At 34.8% G+C, this 7,290-nt stretch overlaps 2 protein-coding genes across 2 annotated transcripts in view; one reads left to right on the top strand and one right to left on the bottom strand.

The window, feature by feature from the left end:
* Positions 1–7,290, top strand: part of LOC102427667 (gastric triacylglycerol lipase) — a 220,920-nt gene that overhangs the window by 163,238 nt on the left and 50,392 nt on the right. The gene's annotated exons all lie outside the window — the stretch shown is intronic.
* Positions 1–7,290, bottom strand: part of RNLS (renalase, FAD dependent amine oxidase) — a 216,088-nt gene that overhangs the window by 182,730 nt on the left and 26,068 nt on the right.

The following is a 7,290-nucleotide window of genomic DNA, read 5'->3' as shown; positions in this document are numbered from 1 at the left end:
AAAAAAAGCGTAATTCTTGCCTGTAAGAAACTTAAATCCTGGTAGGACAGATATGTACTCAAACACTTAGATCATAGTTAATATTATATAAAACCTAAGGATAAAGTGTTAGGTAATCACAAAGGGTTTTGCAGGTTGTTTATTGATTACAACATCAATAGTAATCTATTGAAAAAGAAATTGTAGATATTGAAAAATCTGCACAACTACAGAAAGTCAGTGAAAACAGAGGTGGGATAGAACCACTAAAATCAAATGCAGTCACTTATAAATGAGGATCTGGCAGAGAGAAACCAGGTAACTAAAGACAAGACAAGATAAGTGACTGACATGGGTCTTTTGAAATAAAATAAAATTAAAAGATGATTTACCTAAAACTGAGCTTCTAGAATATTTTTAAAAAATTATGTGGCTGTTACAAACATCAAAGTTGATGTGACTGAAATATTCTATCTTACAATTGTCAGAAAATTATGCTAAAAATTCAATAAATACTTTAATTGTCCTTTGTACATTCAGGGAATTAGCACATAATCTCAACCACAACCTAAATTTTATTAATGATAAGGAAAACAAGCTTATCTTCATAATTTTTTATTTCATTTTTCAATTAAATTCCTAATCCTTTTATTCGTATTTACTAAAAAATTTTGATCCCTATTTAATGTTGATTCTCCTTAACTGGACTTTTCTCTAGTACCAATGATTCTTGGTTAGAAAGGACCACCAAAACTTACCAAGTATTACTTTTGGCTGAGGATATAAGGAAGCAATACAAGGAAGTAGCCTTGTAGGATGGACTGGGTCTTAACAGAAGTGAGGAAATTCTGGAGATAGGAAGTGTTAGGAAAAGATACAGAAATGGAAATGTGTAGACATGTCAAGAGAAAAAGAAATAGGTTAGTTTGACCTGAAAGGTCACTTGAAATCATATAAAAGAGGTCTCTGAAGACCTAATTTTTATTGGTAGGCACCGGGGAACCCCTCAAAGTTTATATGCACAGAAGAATGAAATGATCTGAGGTATCCTTAAGAAGATTATTTTGAGTTCAGATATGAAGATGGATTAAAGTAGGATTTGGCTAGTGACAGAAAGATTCCATAAGAGGCTTTGTTAAAGTGCAGGCACAAAGTAAGGGACAAGCCAATGGGGTGACACTGCACTGAACATAAAAGAACAGGTTTGGTGAGAAGAGTAGGTGTCGAAATTAGCTTTGCACCAGTTGAATTCTGCAAGCTGCCTGAGCCTCGGGTCTAAATCTTGGAAGAGAAATCAGGGCTAAAAATAAAGATGTGTGATCTTCTGTACAGAAACTCTTGGGGTAAATGAAATTGCAAAGAGAGAGGACAAAGAAAAAGAAGATGGCTCAAGACAAAGCCTTGAGTACTGCCTATATTTTAGGAGGAAGGAAGAGGACTAATTAACAAAGAAGAGAGAAATAATGTGATCTCAGAAGAACAAGGAGTTCAGATGCAGAGAAGCCAAGGGAAAAGAGCTTCATAAAGGAGGCAATGAAATAAGGAGGATGAAAGCGGAGAAAAATTCTATATACAATGAAGAGAAGGTCACCGGAGATGGCCTTTAAGAGAATGGTTTTATCAGAGCATTAACAAAAGAGGTTTAAATTTGTTTCATGGACCTGTCCACACACTTACTTCCTTAAACTGGAGACCTGCAGCATTATGTAATAGAGAAGCCTGGACAAGATGTCATGATGCATAGGTTCTAGCCCTGGCTCCCCTGAACAGCTATGTGGCCCAGGACTGGTCATATAAATGCTCTGGACAATAACACCCTCATTTGTAAAATAGGAGATGGCAGAAACTTGGGAGAGGGGCTCACACCCAGCTGGCATTTCACATGAACTACAATGACAAGAAATAACATTCTTTCTCCAATGAACAAGACTTTGAGAGGTTATTAAAAGCATTGACTTTAGAGTTAGACACACCTGACATTGATACTAGCTTGGGTGCCTAATAGACCTACAATACGTAGTACTATGCAAGTGATTTAACCTCTACACTGTGGTTTCCTCTTCTGTCAACTGAGGTCAATGCCAATATCTCCTTCTGGGGCTGTAAGCAAGAATTACATGAGGCCTGGAAAAGTATTAGTATAGTTCCTGGAACCTAAAAAAGGCTCCTAAATACTAGTATCTGTTGGCTGAAAGAATAAATATTGGCTAGTATTCTCAGAGAGGAGCAAAAACAGGGTAGAATCATGCAAGGAAATAAATATAAAGTGTGAGGAGGATAGTGGGGGTTTACAGGGACAGTAATAAAAAGTTAAATATCAGCTGTCAGCTCTGTCACTTAATGGTAGGGTAACTTGAGCAGGTGAACTAATCCTAAATCGTGGGTACTGGAAAAAATTGAGGCAAAAATGGCAGACAATAAATTAACCTGAGAATTAGGCCTGTGAATGCTAGCTATATTGGTATATGTATTTGTAATATTTCCTTATCTAAAAGTATCGATTAAGCCCTGGCTGGGTAGCTTAGTAGGTTATAGTGTCATCCCGATATGCCAAGGTTGTAGGTTCGATCCCGGTCAAAGTGCATACAAGAAGCAACCAATGAATGTATAAATAAGTGGAACAATAAATAGATGTTTCTCTCTCTCTCTCTCTCAAATCAATAAAAAAAAATTGACCAATTGGAGCAATATTTGCATAACATGAGCAATATTTGCATAACATGAAGATTATGTGAGAGTTAAACAAAACAGCAGTTAAAAATCATAGCAGTGTTTTTTGTATGTTGTTGCTGCTGTTATTTATTACTATAAATACCATATTATTACTCTATCATTCTAGGAAATAGAAGTTGAAGCAGAGAAGGAGGAGTAAGCATAAGGGTACGATGTGTATAAGTAGATATGCAGGATGAGAGGAAAGCAGTGAAAAGAACAGAAATGACACTAGCTTGACTAAAAACAGCAGGGAAGTCTAGGTAACAAACTGTTAAGTTGTTATGATTTAGAAAAAAAGTATATCAACTCAATATGGTAACTATGGTTGATCAGGCTGACCAGAAATTTTCATGTAAGTTTTTCATCAATGAAATAAAACATTAATATAGGTTGATGATCTCCTATGTACACATCCAAGAATGTATACAACTTGCTCACCAAGGGAAATGTACATAAGAGCACTATCCATTATAGCATCAACTGAGGAACTACCCAAATGCCCATCGACAGTGAAATGGATAACGTGTGTTGTATCTACACAATATAAAATTACACAGCAATAAGAAAAATGGTTTTAACCACACATGTCAATAAGGTAATTTCACAAAAAACAGTAAGTGAAAGAAGATAAGCACTTAAGAGCTCATACTGTGTGATGCAATTTAAATGAAGCACAGAAACAGACAAAAAGAACTATGCCGTTAGAAGTCAAGGTAAGCCCGGCCAGCGTGGCTCAGTGGTTGAGCATCAACCTATGAATCAGGAGGTTATGGTTCAATTCCCAGTCAGGGCACATGGCCGGGTTGCGGGCTCGATCCCCAGTGGTGGGACGTGTAGGAGGTAGCTGATCAATGATTTTCTTTCATCATTGATGTTTCTATCTCTCTCTCCCTATTGCTTCCTCTCTGAAATCAATAAAAATATATTTAAGAATAAAAAAGAAGTCAAGGTAATAATTACTAGAAGAAGTCAAGGATGGGAGAGTTAGTGACTAGAAGGGAGTGCAAGGGGGATTCTCAGGGCGCTGTGTCTTTTATTTCTTGACGGGTGCTGGTTATATGGGTGCATATTCAATTTGTAAAAATTCATCAAGATGTGTACTTAATATATGCGCAACTTTATATTTCAGTGAAAAGTTGTTTAAAAGGACAAGGAAAAAATGTTGTTGATGATGACAACTTTATAAGTGAACTCTTTCCAAATCTAAGGGTCCCTGGGGGAACTTGGAGAAGAAAAGAATGATGTACTTGTTGAGTCACTTGAGAGTTTCAGCAGCAGAAAAACATAATTGATATTCAGAAACAGTTAATATAATACAATTGTGTGGAAATAAAGAATTTATATGTGATTTCAAAACAAGTCTCAGATGCAGAGAACCAGATGGGGCCTTTATGGACTCACATGTGATTCTGACTGGGAGAAAAATCTATCTTTGGAGATTAACCTGTGACTCTCACAAACAATGAAAGTGTCTGGCACGCACATAGGGAAGATTGACTCTGGGCCCAGAAGTTCGCTGATTTTGAAATGGATGTGCTAAGAAAGAACTTTATTTAAAAGAGTTGACTAGAAACAGCTGCACTTTGTCGTCAGAATAAAAATCCACAAGTATTCTAAGACTTCAAAAAATATAACAAACAATGTGACCTCCTTAACCCTTAGAAGAGACATTTCTGCCATGGTTGTATTCAATCACAATTTATTTCTCCTCAAAACCTCTTGCAATGGCTGTCCATAGAGATGCTTCTAGAAAAGAGTGAAGGAAGCAGAAATGAAAAGAAATAATGAAATTCTTCTTCATTCCTAGTGAAAATGGTCATAGTGAAATCTGATGTTTTCTTAATAATATGTTTGAACATGTTTAGTTGAAGTTTATTCTTAAGAAGGCTTAAGTATGGGTTGAAACATTTAAAAAAAGCAAAACAACAGGAAAATTGAGGAAGATAGAGGGGATAGTCTTAGACATTATCTTGTCGTTTCCTTTTTCCAGATTTTCACATGAAGAAACCTACTTAAGAAAATGTATGTGACTGCTGACTTAGGTTACTGAGGGGAGGTCCAACATCTCCCTGCTGGAAAATGTTTAAGGAAGCGGTTAACTAGCCATTTAAAATTATTTGGAATTAATTCTTCCCAAAAGTCGGTGGCCAAATAGAATGTCTTCCAGATATATGACTTCATTTTGTTCTCTGCTTCCACAAACAATAGAGTCTCTCTTTCACAGGGTGACACATTCTGTACCCGCCAGAAAACATAAGCTCTAAACCTTAGTGAATGTGAACTGTGGTTTCAAGGGATTTAGACATCGTTTCTACATAACTAAGTGAGGTAAATAAATGATAAATTAACCAACTAATTCAGGCAAAAATATTTCCAAATTTTGAGAGGGGGGAAAAAAGGACCCTTTGATTAGTTTCTTCATTTTCTAAGTAACCAGGTGAGTCTACATTGTACTTTGTGTAGATAGAGCTCAATGCCTTCTTGAATAAATAGCACTACCTCAGAGTGAAAAGATTTTACAATTTACAAAATGCACTCATACATAGTACTCATATATGTTTCATATTGAAAATACTAAGAATTTGGGAGGTATGATTTAACAGTTAAGATAACAAAGGAGAATTTTAAAAATCAGCATACCCTCTGATCTTAGAGGAGTATGGAGACCATGAGTCCAAATCTGTCATACTTCAATGTAAAGAAAAGAACCCAGAGTGTAGGAATGAGAGCTTTTCCATAGAATACAGAGTCACTACGAAGACTCCTAGTTTGGTCTATTCTCCCTAGAGCCCAACAGTCACCAGAGTATAAGCTCCATATATAGAGGATGCTATCTGTTTTTCCACACATTTTCTCCAGCATCTAGTACAGCATTTGGAACCACAAAAGTTACTCAGCACATGTGTTATAAAAATTCATCTCTGTAGATATCTAACTTGCTTTGTAACATGGACACATCTAACATTTTTTTAAAATATCAGGTCCATAATTTTGTAGTCGATATAATATATTCAGAAGTTAAATAATTCAAAATAAAGGTTTACAAAATATATCTGTATTTACTTTTAAATATCCATCAAGCTATTGGAATGTATCAAATGTTTTCCATGATCTAATTTTTCAGTATTTACATTTATTTATTCTGTCAATAGATTTTAACCATCATCTATGAACAAAACACTGTTACCGCTTTAATAATGTAATATACAAACTAACAAAGGTGAGTTAAATTAGACTTCACCTCTACCAGAATGTCAATATAATTTCAAATATTATATTTATATTGTGGTAAAAAAGTATTTCAATTATCTGTGTTTCAAAATATATAACCTTGTTTTCTTATTTTGTGAAGTCTTACTTTGCTAACAACACATTTTTACCATTAGAAGATGTAGTTTTAAAAAATGCCTGTGGAACAACTATGCTAGATTATGCAACATAATTCCTAAAAAATTGTAAGATCCCTAATTCTTCCAAAAGTCAAAGACAAACACTTCATGAGCTATAATGGAGGCTCCTGGAATAGCAATTGTTTTCAGGTTCAAGAAGTGAAAATTTTCTATAACAAGGCACTTACTACCTATTAGACATGTGACTATAAAGTATTATATTTTTCAACAAATATATAAGAACTAACACATCCAGACAATTGAGCTATTTCAAAACTGATGCTGTTATACCAAAATCGTCACTATTATTATAAACATTTTGAAAAGTCCCCTTCCGGAATTGCTTCTAGAGACTGCAGCTCATTCTTTTGAATATCTGCAAGGATAGCAAAACTTTTTTCTTTTGAATGTAGAAAACAGTTTTAGAAGAGTCAAAATTATTTAGGCCATGGCTAGAGAAGTAGGTGTGTATCTAAAAGAATGTGTGACCACAGCAGCGATTTGAAGAATTTTTCCAGGGTGGCTCCAAATACCCAAATCCATTCTTGGGTAGTTTCCAGAAAAAAAAACACACACCCAAAACTTTGTCCAAGTTTTATTTAAAATAGTTAACTAAACCTTTATTTAAAATAACTCTCCAAAAGTTTCCAAAAACCATTGAGAATTGTGGACTAAATATGAATGTCCAGAGGAAGTCTCTCCAGGACGACACACATTTTAAATAAATTTTATCTAAGTAACTTAAAAACGAAGTCTCATTATTTTATGGGCATACCACATGTAGTTTTCTCATGTGTCATAGATTAAGCAATGTGTACGGTAATTTGCTAGAAGCAGAATAATTTGTTCCCCTTAATCAGAAGTTGAGTTTGGGGAACTCCAGGTTGCTCTCCCACCATGATCAGGAATCACATTTCTGGATAGTGTGGTAGCTCACTACAGGTCTCTCCTTACTGCATTTCTTAAGCCACTTGAAATTAAAATTCTAGGATATGGTTTCAATAAAGAAAAGAAAGCCCACTTCTATCAGTTGTCTTCCATGATAAGGCTGCTAACTGTGAAAACTATATGAGCATTTCTATTATATGGAGAAAATATTTACACTGTGAACAGTTTCAAAATGGAATATAAATCAATATGTAAACGGAATTCTCTAACTCAAAGTTTTCTAAATGGCAATGAAAAATTTAAAACTTTTTTGAAAAAT

This window comes from Myotis lucifugus, unplaced genomic scaffold, assembly GCF_000147115.1.
Source record: "Myotis lucifugus unplaced genomic scaffold, Myoluc2.0 scaffold_184, whole genome shotgun sequence".
NCBI lineage: Eukaryota > Metazoa > Chordata > Mammalia > Chiroptera > Vespertilionidae > Myotis > Myotis lucifugus.
The sequence above is the reverse complement of the archived record's forward strand: the minus strand, read 5'-3'. Positions and strand labels throughout refer to the sequence as shown.